Source organism: Onychomys torridus, chromosome 4, assembly GCF_903995425.1.
Source record: "Onychomys torridus chromosome 4, mOncTor1.1, whole genome shotgun sequence".
Classification (NCBI taxonomy): domain Eukaryota; kingdom Metazoa; phylum Chordata; class Mammalia; order Rodentia; family Cricetidae; genus Onychomys; species Onychomys torridus.
In genome coordinates, this window is record NC_050446.1 from 91,374,180 (window position 1) to 91,390,396 (window position 16,217).

A 16,217-nucleotide genomic window follows, 5' to 3' on the forward strand; every position below is an offset into this window, starting at 1 on the left:
GAACTCACAGAGATCCAGATGGATCTCTGCCTTTGTAATGCTAGGAGTGCCACCATTTTCTGGCCTCTATCTATGTCTAGTGGCTGTTCTGTTCTCTGACCCCAGACAAGTTTATTAGGGTGCACAATATATTGGGGAACACAATGTCACCGCACCCTTGCCCTACCCCATCATGGAGCTCCTTTCCATTAACATGGTTTGTTTTCTTAATGTGTGTGCTCTCCCAAAAATAAATGTTGCTGAGATGAGGTAGAATCCCACAGCTGTGATGTTGAAGTCAGCTACACAGTGAGGGACAGGCTAGCCAAGGCTACATAGCAAGGCCTCTCAAACAGACAGACAAATGGCAGACAGACAAGCGAGTTTTGAGGGACAAAATTAAAGTGTAGCGGAAAGCAGGGCAAATCTCTCTGCGCCTCAGAGCTGTGGCGCCCTCTAGTGGCTCTATAGAGCTTCTTCTCCTAAATCTCTGGCACGCAAATTATTCAATGGGTGGGTTTCCCCTGGTGCCAGCTGGTTACTTCTGAGTTTGTCACAGCAAGCTCTGCATGTCTTTGAAATCAGTGGGATTCCGGGCTTTTCATTCCTTCTTACATGACTTTAAATGGAAACAGATCGCGGGGCATGAAACCATCACTAACATCCTTCATTTCCCGTGCTGAAAGCCACCTGTCTTACAATGGATCCTTCCCATGATTTGGGGGAGAACCCACAGTGAAGTGAGGTGCACCGAGGTGTGGAAGAGGGCTTGTTCAGGGCATAGGTGTCCACAGGTTCTTGTGAGCATGCGTCTGGGCTGATGCTCCACAGCCACAAGCTGCAAGAGATGGAGGCAGCTGATTAACCTCTTGTAGCAACTTGCACGTGTCTTGAGGCCCGGAAAACGCACCCTGCTGAACCACACACAGGCCTGTGGAGGGCTAGACTCTCTTTTGTCTTTGCAACTTAGGTCTCAGCATAAGGTTTTACAAACAGTATGTGCTTAACAAACGCTAGTGAACAAATTAATGGCTAGAATAGGTGGCACTCCCCCTCAACACTAGTTTCATATGGGAAACCCGTTATTTCCCTTGACTTAATAGCCTTCTGTAATGTCAATGTACACTCAGGAAGAGTCCTTAGATTGATAAAAGAAAACCATGTTGAATAACAGACTATTACTGTTTTTCACCCTTTCTTGGGGGAACAAACTGAATTCTTCAGCTAGACCATGCTTAGAGGACAATGTTGTTTTAATTTCTTTTAAAAGAGATTTTGTTATTTTTATTTTATGTGTATGGGCCTTTTCTCAGCGTGTATGTAAGTGCACCATGATCTGCCTGGCACCCAGGCCAGACAGATGTTAGGTCCCCTAGAACTGGAGTTACAGATGGTTGTGAGCAGCCAGCTGGATGCTGGGAACTGGACCTAGGACCTTCGCAAGAGCAGCAAAGTGCCTTTAACCACTGATGCATCTCTCCAGACCCGTCTGCTCTAATGTCTGACAAGCATCAGTGCTACCGAATCTTGCAGAGGTCCTAGCAGTCTGAGCTGCGAGTGACATGACTCTGCTGGCCCGGAGGGGTGGGGTCTGAAGAAAGACCTAGGGAGCACACTGTACATGGGGTTTAGGGGGGACCTCACTGAACTCGAAGCTCCCTGCCAACCCAGTGGCATAAAGTTGTAACTTATCTGATGCAAAGCCTCACGTTTGGGACAGTCCGGTCTTCGGAGCCACTTGCCATATCGTTGCTTTTGAAAAGCTATACAAGTTTAAGTGAAGGGGTGTGACTCAGCGCAACTAAGCTGCAGCCCGCGGCTCGCTCACCCCTGGGGAAAATGGCTCCTTTCTTCTGCTACGGTACTCCGCGAATGCTCCTACACAATGGCACCCTCTTCCTACTTCTCATCGTCCCTTGCCTCCACCGTTCTGTCAAAGAGACCTCAGGTCAGGGCCAGGCTTTGCTTTTTCTGGACAAAGTGGACCGTCCGCTGTCCCCAGTCCCCCTCCCCCGACCCCCCATGTTGTGCTCTGACATTGACTTGATCTTCTGCTCCACTTGAACCTTCACCCTGATTATGGGAGGCAGGGATGAGTGAGAAAAAAAGAATGGTATTCTCTGGCCACGTGTGATGGTGCATGCTAGCAACCTGGGAGGCTGAGGCAAGGTGGTACCTGTGAGTTTGAGGCTAGCTTGATGGATTTCTTACTAACTTGTGTATTGTGATCCTGTGTGATTGTGGTCCTGTCTTTTAGAAGTGAATGAATGAATGAAGCCATTCTCTCTCATAAACCTTGGTCCTAGGCCTTAAGAGCTCCTTCCATCTTCTGATGAAGTTCTTTTTTGCTTCTGGACATCTTTGCTGCTGTCTTGGAATTCTGGGAAGCAATCTGAGCTAGCTAACAAAGTAAAAGGGAGTATGTGTGTTCTGAGTTCCCCAAAGGCTGTGAAAGATTCTGGGTGTCTATATATATATATATATATATATTTTTTTTTTTTTCCTCAGGGTGAGTTTCTTCACCATTTCCCCAGAAAGATGCTTGATGGATGGCCATTGTTTGTTTCCTGGGAGCTAAGCAACAGGGGTGGTGGTAAAGGTCGGACATAGTCCCATCAGAGCTGATTTCAACCTTCCCTTTTCTAGAGTGTTCATTAAGCCCTCCATGTAAGCACAACCCTAGTGGACAGGCTCAAGAGCCAGAATATATATGTATTTATAATGAATATGTATGTAGTTTAGGGCCTGCACGGATATGTGTGTATGTATGTATGTGATATATTTAGCTGATATAGGTGATGTGTATATATGTAGCTGAACTGAGCTACACGTATAAAGAGCTGTAAAAGTTACTTCCTATATTTGCAGGTGCATGTGCATATATGTGTCTGTGTGTTTGTATATGAGTCTATGTGTTTATGTATGTGTGTCTGTGTCTCTGTGTGTATTCATGCATGTGGATAGTCAGAGTGGAGGTAGGAACTGCAGAGGTGTTGCTCCAAATGTGAAGCACCAGGATTGCCTCTGTTATATCAGAGAGGCAGGATGGTAACTGTGGAATGAAGCTAAGGAAGGTCCTTCCCCACCACCAATGAGCCTCTGATTCCATTCAGCTACTCACTTAATCCTCACAGGTCCATTAAGAGAATTAAATGCCCAGTGCATAACACAGTTGTTTTAGTTAGGGTTTCTATTGCTGTGAAGAGACACCATGACCATGGCAGCTCTTATAAAGAAAAGCATTTAATTGGGGATGGCGTACAGTTTCAGAAGTTTATTCCATATTATGGCAGGACATGTGGCATACAGACAGACATGGTGCTGTAGAAGGAGTTGAGAGTTCCACATCTTTAAAAATTTTTTAAAAGATTTATTTATTTTATGTTTATGGTGCTCTATCTACATGTACACCTGCATGCCAGAAGAGGACATCAGATCCCATTATAGATGGCTATGAGCCACCATGTAGTTGCTGGGAATTGAACTCAGGACCTCTGGAAGAGTTGCCAGTGCTCTTAACTGCTAAGCCACCTCAGTTTCAAGCAATCTGTAATCCATTTTTCTGCCTTTATTGATTGTGGTGGTTTGAGTGAGAAATGTCTCCCATAGTCTTAGGTGTTTGAATACTTGGTTCCTAGCTGGTAATACTGTTTGGGGAGGATTAGGAAGTGTAGCTTTGCTAGAGGAATTATGTCACGTTGTGGGGTAGACTTTGAAAGTTTGGTGAGGGAGGGGGAAGGAATGACAGTCTTTTGTTTTCACAAAGATAACCAAATGACTTCCTTCTGGGAAAACAGACTTGACGGGTCACATCCATGGAGTCTGATTTTGTTGTCCTTTCTGGCTGCTCGTTGGTGTTCCTCACAAGTTAGATATCATAATTCACCATGTCTCCAGTGGGATTTCAGTCATGCTGCATTGTCTGTGAAGATTTTCTCTAGTTGGATGAATCCAGGGGAAAGCACAACACCCACAAGGGGGTCTCCCAGGAATTCACTGGTTCATGGCGGCGATCATGGTCTTCTTCATTACAAATGGTTGAACTAACCAAAGAGGACATTGAAGGTGATATGGTAGGTGGTTTGTATTCTGTGACTATCGAGTATTCTTCATTCCATTTAAAAGAAATCTGAGGGCTGGGGAGATAGCTCAGTCAGTAAAGTTCTTGTTTTGTAAGCTTAAGAACCTGAGTTCGGTTCCCTGGCACCCACATGAAAAGCCAGGATAGCAGCACACTCCTGTAATCCCAGCACTGGGGAGGCAGAGATAGCCAAGATCGCTGGGGCTTGCTGGCCAGCTAGTCCAACCAATGAGACACCAGGTCTCAAAAAATTAAGGAGGAGAGTGACTGAGGAAAATAAATATCAGCCTCAGGTCTTCATATTCATGTATACACACATATAATGTACACCCACCCACAGGCCTTCCACATGGCCATGTACACACACACACCACACACACACACACACACACACACACACACACACACATACACACACACACATATACACACACACACACACACACACACAAATAAGTCTGGGATCCTCATTTTGAATCTGGATAAAAAGGATTTTTTTTAGACATTGAACCAAATAATTAATTATACACTGAATGTAACACCAGTTAATAACTTAAATTAATTAAAATAAAGCAGTGTCTCCTCCTAACTTTATGTTCTATTTTAATAATATCTCAAAGAAATACATGACAATGTCATTAGCAGTTTTCTGTTGTGGTCCGAGGCTCAGAATCAACCCAAACAGGCATAAGAGGTTACTACAAGGCAAGATTTACCTCAGGGAAATACAGAAGAAAAGGAGAAGGGAGGGGGGCTGATTAATCAGAACTGTAGAACAGACTTGACTGCAACCCTGAATGCCAGTTGAAGCAAGTATATAAGCACAAAAATCACAAACATGTTGCCGAATTACAGTTACAATTTTCACCAATCAGGATTTAGAGATTAGAGACTTCCTCAAGTATTCCATCATTGTCAACTGATACACAATGCAAGCTTTTCAGTCCAACCAATCGGATTCATTTGTTCCTTCTGCTGTTAGGAACAACCATAATGTTTCTAGAAAACTAAAGATGCATAACAACTATTCCTACGGTTTAGGGAGGAGGTTGGTCGGCCATTGGAAGTTCTCAGCTCCCCTAGGGCTTGGGAACTTCAATTTAATTTCACCCTGCAGGTAAAAAGGAGTCTGGTTAAAATGGAAGTACTTAGGCCAAGGTGCTTTGGCCTGCTCCCTTCACCTTCCCCTCTAAGTATCCTTAGACTAAACCCTCTTTTGTGAGTGAGACAAACATCAAAAATGTTCTTGTCAGGGAGGAGAGAGCTGTGGAAAGGAAAGCCAGGGCCTTGATGACATTGATGACATTGGAAGCATCCCTTAAGCTTCAATATTCTTGGTCTGTGCATTGGCTCGAGCAAACACATCCTCACTGCAGCATCAGCCTTTTCAGAATGAGCCTTTTGCTGCCGTGGGATGGTCTTTCTGTACACTGTGAATATGTGTTGCTACCATTGGTTAATAAAGAAACAGCTATGGCCTATAGTAAGGCAGAATAGAGCCAGGCAGGAAATCCAAGAGAGATACAGGGGGGAAAAGGGGAGGGTTAGAGGAGACACTGAGTGCTGCCAGAGGATCAAGGTGTATTGTTACACAGGTAACGCCACAAAGCCATGTGGCAAAACATAGATTACTAGAAATGGGTTGAATTAAATTTTAAGAGCTAGTTAATGACCAGCCTGAGCCATAGGCCAAACGGCTCGTAATTAACACGAGTCTCTGTGTGTTTATTTGGGACGGAATGGCTGCAGGACCAGGTGGGACAGACACTTCTGTCTACATTTTACTGCCTGGAACACAAAGACACTCATGTGTGCTACAAGCACAGAAAAAGAGTCAGCTTAAGACAAATACCAAGGTCCAGCCTAGGCTTAACAAAGGCAGGTGAATGCATGGCTTCCTGAGGCTGGAGAGATGGCTCAGCACATATTGAGCACAGAAGAGCACATACTGCTCTTTCTTTGAGAGTTTGGTTCCCACAACCTACACAAGACTGCTCACAACCACCTGCAACTCCAGCCCCAGGGGATCTATTGTCTGTAGCCTCTATGGTCCTGTATGTGCACATGCCCACCTCCCCCCACGTAATTTAAAATAATAAAAATAAGTCTTAAAGAAGACATAGCTTCTAGGCCTTTTGGCTAAGATCTATTACTATGAAAGCTTATTGGTGCCCAAGTTGGTTAGTGATGGCTGCTATGCTATACCTGTGCTACACAAAGTTTTTTTCTTTGTTATTAACTTTTAAAGTTATCATGCAAAGGAGTGGGTTTTATTTTATTTCTTTTTATTAAGAGATTTTCTATTCGTTTTACCTATCGACCACGGGTTCCCTGTCCTCCCTCCTCCCACCCCTCAGCCTTTCCCCCAACCCACCCTTCATTCTCACCTCTTCCAAGGCAAGGTCTCCCTTGGGGAGTCAGCAGAGCCTGGTACATTCAGTTGAGGCAGGTCCAAGCCCCTCCTCCGTGTACCAAGGCTGAGCATAGGCAACTAGGTTCCCAAAAGCCGTCTCATGAACTAGGGACAGGTTCTGGTCTCACTGCCTGGGGGCCCCCTAAACAGTTCAAGCTAGTCAACCGTCTCACTTATCCAGAGGGCCTGGTCCATGGGGGCTCCTCAGCTATTGATTCACAGTTCATGTGTTTCCACTAGTTTGGCTAGTTGTCTCTGTCCTTTTTCCAATGATGGTCTCGATAGCTCTTGTTCATACAATCCCTCCTCTCTCTTGCCGACTGGACTCCTGGAGCTCCACCTGGGGCTTGGCCATGGATCTCTGCATCTGCCTCCACCAGTCACTGGATAGGGATGGTTTCATTGGTGCACATTTGTGCCTGTGTGTCATTGGCTCTCATCATGCCCCACCTCTTGTCCGCACTGCCGTGGCCCTTTGGCTGGCTCCCTTCCTTTTAGACAATATTCTCCCCACTGATCTCATGTCACACGTACTCCATTACCCCCCACACACCTTAATATGTCTCCCCTTCCTCTTATGATTGCCTTTCCAGTTTCATCTGCTTGCCCTCTCTCCCACATCTAATTTTAAATCTAGGTTCTACATATGGGACAAAAAACATATAGCATTTGCGTTTCTAAATCTGCCTTGTTTCACTTAGCTTAGTAATTTCCAGTTCCATTCATTTCCTGCAGCTCAACCATTAGAGAGCCCCAACACCTTAGCAGAGAGCCCAGTGACAGTGGAGGTGCCTCTTCCTGTGGTCTTGTCTGCAGCAGCCAAGCTGGCTGCTATTGTGTGTTGCCAGTGTGTATGCCTTCACCATATGTGAACCTTGACAAACTTGACAAAGTTGTTTGCAGTAAAAGCATTTAGTTTGGGATCGGGGAAGCTGGATGTACAAAGCCATGCAGTGGTGTGGAATTCTCCACATCTGGTTCATTTTTTAAAATGCTGCTATGGTTACTGGGACCCTGGAGACTAAATACAAATAGGGGGAACAGTTAATGATCAGGTTTGCTAAGATCTGAAAATGCCCTCTGACACTCCATTTGCACCCAGCAGGGATGGAGAGTGCTGGCGTCAAGTCCCTTAAGAGGGAAGGATGTAGAGACATTGGTTGTGCTGACAGAGCTCAATCATCTGGTTTTGAAGGCTGGCTTGCTGGATACCACATGACCTGTGACAGTGACGGATCCAAGCTGACAAGGAACATCCTTGCTGTGGCCTATAGGACTGGAGACCTCTAGCTATACACCAAGGTCCCGCTAAACATTGGAGAACCAGTTGACCAGAGTCATGTGGAGGTCTTGGCATTTCACTAAGCCTTTTGTGGACACCCCTCCAGTGACACCGGCACTCTCTTTGTCATCACAGCCAAGTGTGTTTGGATCCACTGCTCCCATCTCTGCAATCTCCAGCAATGCCACCCTTCATTGAGAAGGCATGCTTAAACTCTGAGGCCTCCTGTGGGGCTTACAGTACTCTGCCACACTAGAAGAGGGCCAAAGCTGGAGGTCACAGATGTGGCCTTGCTTGGGATTGGAGATTTAATCCATCTGAAAGAAACCTCTGGGAATAGCATAAGTCTTAGCCTTAATGTAGTTCCACATGACCGGCACCCACTCCTCCACCAAGGTGACCAAAACCAAAGGAAGAGCTGTATAAGAGCTGTATAATATACATTTGGACAGCTACTGGCCATCATGTGACCGATGCTGTAGTCACCTAGGCATTGTTTAAATGTACTGACTGTTAAATGTGCTACCCAGGAATGAAATAGACCTTTGCAAAAATTGCATTTGTGTACATGTTTGGTGCTGTGGAATAATCCTTCTGTACACTGTGAAAATGTTAATAAAAAGTTGATTGGTTGATAGCTAGGTAGGATTTTGGGGGCAGAGAGAATGCTGGGAAGAAGAAGGCCAGAGTCTTGGGAGGGAGAGAGAGATGCAGAGAGAAGAAAGGAGGATGTGCTCTGTTGAAAGAAGGTACCTCCACGTGGCAGAATTAGATAAGAAATATGGGTTAATTTAAAATATAGGAGTTAGCTAGTAACCAGCCTGAGCTATTGGCTGAGTGTTTATAATTAATAATGAGTCTCTGAATGGTTATTTGAGCGTGGCTGCAGAGACACGGAGAAACTCTGCCTAGTTTGGTTTTTACTTTTCCTTTAACATTGATGACTGCTATTGAATGAGATGGCTCAGTGGCTTTGTAAGGTTGAGTTTAAAGATTTTTGTTATATCAAACTACCAGTATAGTTCCTTTCACAATCCCCAAACACTACAAATTATGGATTAAACAATATATATTAAGAAATTAATTGCTTTCAAAACTGTTTTATTGAACAACTACACTGACTGACACACAATAAAGAAACACACATCAAACACGCAACTTCCTAAATTTTGACAGTTCTACGTACATTCAAACGCCAATCGTCTTTAAATGCTCCCTCTGCAGTTCTGTTGTCCTTATTTCACCTGACAGTCCTGCCTCTCACAGTCTCCAGGCAACAGCTGATCCCTGTCTGTCACTATGAGTTACTGTGTATTTCTTCAAATTTTATGTAAATTAATTTTTATGATGTACTGTTTTTAAAACCAGTTTCTTTCACCTTTTATTTGTTTGAAATTCACCCATTTGGTTTCAGTTGATTTTTTTTATTGGTGTACTGGGCACTTTTGTGTGTCAACTTGACACTAGCTGGAGTCATCAGAGAGGAGGGGTCCTCTGTGGAGAAAATGCCTTTGTGAGATCCAGCTGTAAGGCATTTTCTCAATTAGTGATCAATAAGAGAGGGCCCAGCCCATGGTGGGTGGTGCGATCCCTGGGCTGGTGGTCCTGGTTCTATAAGAAAGCAGGCTGAGCAAGCCATGAGGAGCAAACCAGCAAGCAGCATTCCTCCAGGCCTTCAGGTTCCCGCCCTGCTGAAATGGATGTTCTGACTTCCTTTGATGATGAACAACAGTGTGGAAGTGTGAACATACATTTTCCTGCACAATTTGCTTTTTGGTGTGGTTTTTGTTTGTTTTGTTTTTTGTTGTTTGTTTGTTTTTTTTCTGCAGCAAATGAAGCTTTAACTAAGACAATTGACAGGTCATATGCTACCATTTCTTTATTCAGTTTACTTATCAATGGACATTATTGTTATGAAGTCATGTCCAGTTTGGAGCAATCACAAATACTGCCATGAACATCACACACAAGTCTTTGGACATTGTTTCCTATAGTCTGTGTGAATGTCTAGCTGTACAGTGGAGACAGACATACGACAGATTAATTTTCAGCGTTCCAGGGAGCCATGAGCTATCTTCTGAAGTAGTTCATAGTCACTTGCTCACATTTCTCCTGGTGATGTGTGACTTCAGTCTGCTCCATTTCTGGTTTAAGTCTGATATGGCCAGTCTTTTTGAAAAGCTTAGCAGTTTTGAAGTTACATAATTATAGTGATATTTTATTTGTATTGAAATGTGATTTTATTTGTATGTTAATAAAGTTGCCATCAAAATTGATAAAGGTTTGATTTGAACAAGAGAGACCTCTTACTTAGAGGAGGTGATAGTTCATCAACCAACATGACCATCCCGTTTAAACTCACTTATACCATTAATACATGCCTTTTCATTTAATCAGATGTAACTTGCCAAAAGGGAACCTCCCCAAAATTAGTCTTGGGGAAGGGTTTTTGTTTTTGTCTTTCAGGAGAATGAAGGCTAAGGAATCTCAAGAACACTGGACAAATGAGACATCTGAAGAAAAAGGACAAATCATCTGTCCCACGAAAAAGAGTAAAATGGCCTATTGGTATATCATCTACAAAATTTCACAAATCTTCCTAAATGTTTGTTTCTGCTCTTCTCTAAAAAATTAGTACTATTGGTCTTCTTGTAGTCCCAGTTCAATTAAAGTTTAAAGCTGATTTTGGAGTTGGAGAATGGCTCTCTCCTTCTTTAAACTCAAGCATGTTATTAAAAGGAAAATGAAAACTCCCTGTATCATACCAGAAGAAAGAGCCATCTTCTGACATGGGACAGGAGAAAAACCAAATTAATTAAGGGACTATTCTATTACTAATCTCAATTCTTTGATTCTATTATGATTCTTTAAACTTTTCTTAAAGTATGAATTTTAGATCAAAATTTACAAGATATGTATTTAAACTTTGTTAAGATATTAATGGTCATACAGAGTACTAATTAATTCTAGAGAAAAGGCTTCAATTAGCTACCTATACATGTCTTTGTGTTCAAGTCTCTTTTCAGTTTTCTGCAGGAAATCACAGCCAGGCCTAACATCAACTGAAATCTCCAGGAAGAAGATGGGGCTCCACAATGACAATTCCATGTGGAAAATAATATCACTAAGCTGACAAACATCATCTACAGATCATCTTTGGACTACAAAGTGCATAGAGCAATTCTGAGATGGCTAGCTGAGATGATCCAGTTTCAAAGACTACTTGAATAAGGACTTGAGATAAACCATGAACTTTGGCATTATGGATCACAAAGAATATAGTTACCTTTCCTAGAATTTGCCAATTAACCCAAAATTTTTCTTTTCAGAATAAAGATAACTTCGCCCATACCCATCAGGAAGCAATTTTAAGAATACGATGCCCACATTCCCAAAGGGGTGGTGTGGGGTGGGTGGTTTTTTGGTCTTTTTATGGGTATTGGGTCTGGGATAGTTTTCATTGTTTAGGGGGGTTGGTTACAAGTTGTTGTTAAGGGTTAGGAAAAGGGCTAGGCAAAAGGTGCTTGTTTTTTTTAAAAAAAAAAGAAAAAAAGAAAAAGACAATTACTAGTTTTAAATACTTTACATTGGATTGGATTGTTTTATATTGTATACAAATTATTATTATTGAGATGGAGATTGTTAGAATATGCCCTACACACATTTCTATTCTTCCTCAAGATATTGTATTTATACCATTCATTTAACAATGTAATGCAATTTGCTAATCCTTGAATGTTAGTATTACCAACTATTAGGATATATAGAAATGTAGATGTATCCTGCTTGTTAAATAAGAAACACAGAGCCAGTTGCAGAGTTAAAAACCATGAGGTCAGAGCCAAAGTGGAAAACCTTACCCTTCACTGCTTCTGCGGTTCCTCCTCTCCGCAAGAGACCTACTTCTGTGCGTCCTGTATTTAAAGACTTTCTGTTCTCCTCCCTCATTGGTTGTAACCCAGCCACATGACCTCCTCGTCACTGCCTGTTTGTACAGACCTCCAGGTCTTCTATGGTTGGTATTGAAATTAAAGGCGTGTGTCTGCTATGCTGGCTATGTCCTTGAACACACAGAGATCCGCCTAGCTCTGCCTCCCAAGTGCTGGGATTAAGGGCGTGCCCCACTACTGCTCAGCTTCTGCTCTGGCTTGCTCTGACCTCAAGGCAACTTTATTGACATACAAATAAAATCACATTTCAATACAAATAAAATATCACTATATAGAAATGAAAGTTAGTGGTTAGACATTACAATTGAACTTGTAGTCATAATTGGTGTGTTTTCAAGATCAAACAGATATATTCTAGATAGACAGGTCATCTTCAAACCCTTCAGAGATCTACAGAATATGGCATTTAAAATGTTTTAATAACTTAGGAATTTTTCTTTTTTGCTATGACTGTGAGACATGTCGGCTACTGGCAGTACCAATCTACTTCAGAGAAAATATGGGCATTGAAGAAACTGCGTATGGAGTTAACTTTCATTGTGGCAAAAGTTAGGCACTGGACAACAAAGTACCCTCGAATCAACTGCTGACAAACAGGACAGACAGGACATGAAACCAAGGACTACCGATTCTTGCCAAAACAAGTGTGGTTGTGGCTTTAACAAAAGGCATCTTCTGAAGCCAGGACAATATGGCACCATCCCTGAAGTGAGTGGCCTTTGCAATCTGGAAAAGGTACCGTGCCCTTTTCTTCAAAGGCAGCTGAACAGGGAGTGGGCCGATGACTTCTGATGTACAATGGAAAAGCAGAGGAAACAGTTATTCTTGAAGACTAACTAACCTCACCCCTCTCAACAGTAGACTGGCGTTTAATAGAGGGATGTGGAGAAGAACGGGATGCTGAGATGAAGCCACATATACACAGCCAAGAAAAATGGACAGCTGAATTGAAAAAAACATCAATAATTTCCAGAATTTATAATCCTGGATCATGACATGACACTAAGGGAATTCAGGTGTTTCTGGTACATGGACTGCTCTCACCAAATGTGAGGTCAAACTGTTGACCTTGTATACATCCTAGTTCACAAATGAGTGTGTCAGATATGCTAAACCTATAGGCTGAAGATGATACCCCAACACTGTGGAGAAAACTCAGGTGACTGTCCAAGCAGCTGGCTGTTTCTGTCAACTCACATTTTTTTTTGGAAGCTGCTTGCATGCACTTCCTGTTTTTATTTTTTATTAGGTCGTATTATTTCCTTCTTGGGTCTCTGAGGAAGTTGAAGATCAGTTAGTTATAGTTATTATTTTCCTTGTTAAGAATTTCAGAAAAGAAACTCACTAAGAGGTGTAAGTATATAAATTTGAAAGACATTATAAGACAGTTCCATTAGCAATATAAGTTAGGATAGAAAGTGAATCAGGTACATTTTGGACTTACCAAAATAGGATAGATAATGGAATTATTTTTCTCTGAATTTGTCAAATGCAAATGGACTAGACATTGTTTAGGTATTTATTGTTTGTATATATGGTATATATAGTTATTGTACTTTTGTATATAGTTTTTCTTATATTAGTTATAACTTTTTCTTTTTTTTTCTTTTTATTAAAATAGAAAAGGGGAAATATAGTGATACTTTATTTGTATTGAAATGTGATTTTATTTGTATGTCAATAAAGTTGCCCTGAGATCAGAGCCAGCCAGAGCAGAAGCTGGGCGGTAGTGGCGCACGCCTTTAATCCCAGCACTTGGGAGGCAGAGCTAGGTAGATCTCTGTGTGTTCAAGGACACAGCCAGCATGGCAGACACACACCTTCAATCTCAATACCAACCACAGAAGACCTGGAGGTCTGTACAAACAGGCAGTGATGAGGAGGTCACGTGGCTGGGTTTACAACCAATGAGAAAACAGAACAGAAAGTCTATAAAAAAGATAGGACACACAGAAGTAGGTCTCTTGTGGAAAGGAAGGACAGCAGAAGCAGTGAAGGGTAAGGTTTTTCCGCTCTTGCTCTGACCTCGTGGTTTTTAACTCTGCAACTGGCTCTGTGTTTCTTATTTAACAAGATGGTTACATCTACACATAATGGGCTTTCATGACTTTAATTTGCATTTGTGAGAAACAATTGAATATAGTTTTGTGTGATCTGCTGCCTGCTTATCTTCTTCAGTGAAATGTATTTATTCAAACCTTTTTGCTATTTTGGAGACTGGGTACTCTTTATTATTATTTTTTTAAAAAAATCATTGTGATTTAATAGATTTTTTAAAAATTTAACTTTGTTATTGATTTTTTGGGAGTTTTACATCATGTACCCCAATTCTGCTCATCACCCAGTCCCCCCATCTTCTCCCCTCACCCCTGCAGAGCCCCCACCACAAAAGAAAGTAAAACAAAGCAAGCAAGCTAACAAACAAAACCCTTCTTCACTTTTTCTTTCCTGCCTCTCCAACATCTCTTCATTCATCCTGGTGACACTGGGAGCCATGGTGTGTCACACAGCATACCCTTTTGTCCTATTAGCTTTACTAGCAAATGTTTATTGTGATGAGTCACTGATCTGGTTCAAGGCCTCTGGTTTCTGGTAGACCATCATCACTGGATCCTCACCAGAACTCCTCTGGGATATCCTATGGCTGCCCTGACTTCTTGGAAATCCTGCAGGTTTTGTTCCATAGAACCATTCCCTTCACAAGCTCCAGCAGGTCCTAGATGGGGTACAAGTTAGGGTGTTGGCCCGCCTGTGGGCCTGGGTGGTAGCTGAGCTGGTCAGTCCAGGCCACAGGGGTCCCCTGCCTCAGGCAAAAGGGTAGAGTCAGCTCCCCTATGCCCATGCCCTCAGGGTCAGTACACTCCTGTCTGTGGTGAGAGGTAGGGTCATCTCTCCTGAGTGCAGGGGCCAGCTCTCCTGTGAGGGTCTCTTGCTGCCTTTGACAGCAGCCCAGCCTGGACATCACCATAGCCCCGAGTGACAAGCAGTCTACTTGTCCAACATCAGTCTACTCCTCACCATCTTCCTCTTCTTTTCTTCCTTTCTGCCTCTTTCCAGCACATGCACCATCCCACTTCTCTTTCTCTCTCATTTCTCCACCACATATTTGTTTCTCAGAACGGGGCCCATGGATGTCTTCCCTCAGGCCAGAGCCTCAAGGACACTGGCTGGCCTGTGACTAGCTAGTCCCCATCTGAGCGGAACTGCATGGGGGGAGAGGCATGGATGTCTTCCCTTAATAGTTTTATATATATATATATATATATATATATATATATATATATATATATATATATATATTTTTTTTTTTTTTTTTTTCTGGATACAGGCCTTTTTAAAAATTAAGATATGAATTGCAAATATTTTCTGCAAGTCTGTGGCTTGCTTTTCATTTTCTTAATTTTTCTTTCAATACAGGGTCTCTCTGTGTAGCCTTGGCAGTTCTGGAACTCTGTAAATCTTGATGGCCTTCAATTCACAGACATCCACTTGCTTCTCAAGTGCTGGAATTAGAGGCATGCACCACCAATGTCCAGCTCATTTTCTTAATAGTTTGAAGAGCAAAAGTAAATTTTGATAAAGCACAGCTTATCCATGTTTGCTTTTCTGAATTGTGTTTAGTGATATATCTTGGGAATCTTTGCCTAATTTAAGATCTCAAAGACTCTCCCTATGTTTTCTTAAAAGGTTTTGATTTTTGGCTATATTTAGGTCTCTGAGTCACTTTAAATTTAGATTTGATATATGATCAAACTATAGATTTCTGGATAGTTGAACTGGAGGGATAAATCTTAAAAGAATATTGTGGCAGAGACAATTCAGTGTCTTCCCAATTATGTATTGTTTTTCCTAAGCACACAGGAAGAGTGTATCTCCCAGTTTCCTTACACATAGGTAAATATGATTGAGTCTTAATCTCCACCAGTGGTTCTCAACCTTTGGGTCATGACCCCTTTGGGGTTGAATGACCCTTTCACAGGGTTATATATCAGATATCCTGAATATTTGATATTTACACAATGATTCATAGCAGCAACAAAATGACAGTTAAGAAGTAGCAATGAAATAGTTTTATGGTTGGGGGTCACCACAACATGAGGAACTGTATTAAAGGGTTGCAGTATTAAGAAGGTAGAGAACCACTGGTCTATACAATATTGGGAGAGATAATGTGCCATCTTCTAAATTTTACCATGCAACTCTTTGCATAATTATGCACACTCCCCATGTATCTTTTTAGGCTGAACTCAGCTGCCACGTGTCCAAAATAGCAGAACCACAAAAGGATTTCAAATCTTGTATTAACATACCAAACACTGTTATTTTAGTTATTTACTGCCCCATAATAAATTACCCCAAACCCTAGTGATTCAAATAACAATATTCATTATCTCTTTGATTATGAGTTGGGTGGGCTCAGCTAATTGGTTCTTGCTTTGGACCTTGCACAAAGTTACTGGCATTTGTGGCCTAGGACTATAGTTGATCATCTGATGGCTCAGCTGGAGATGC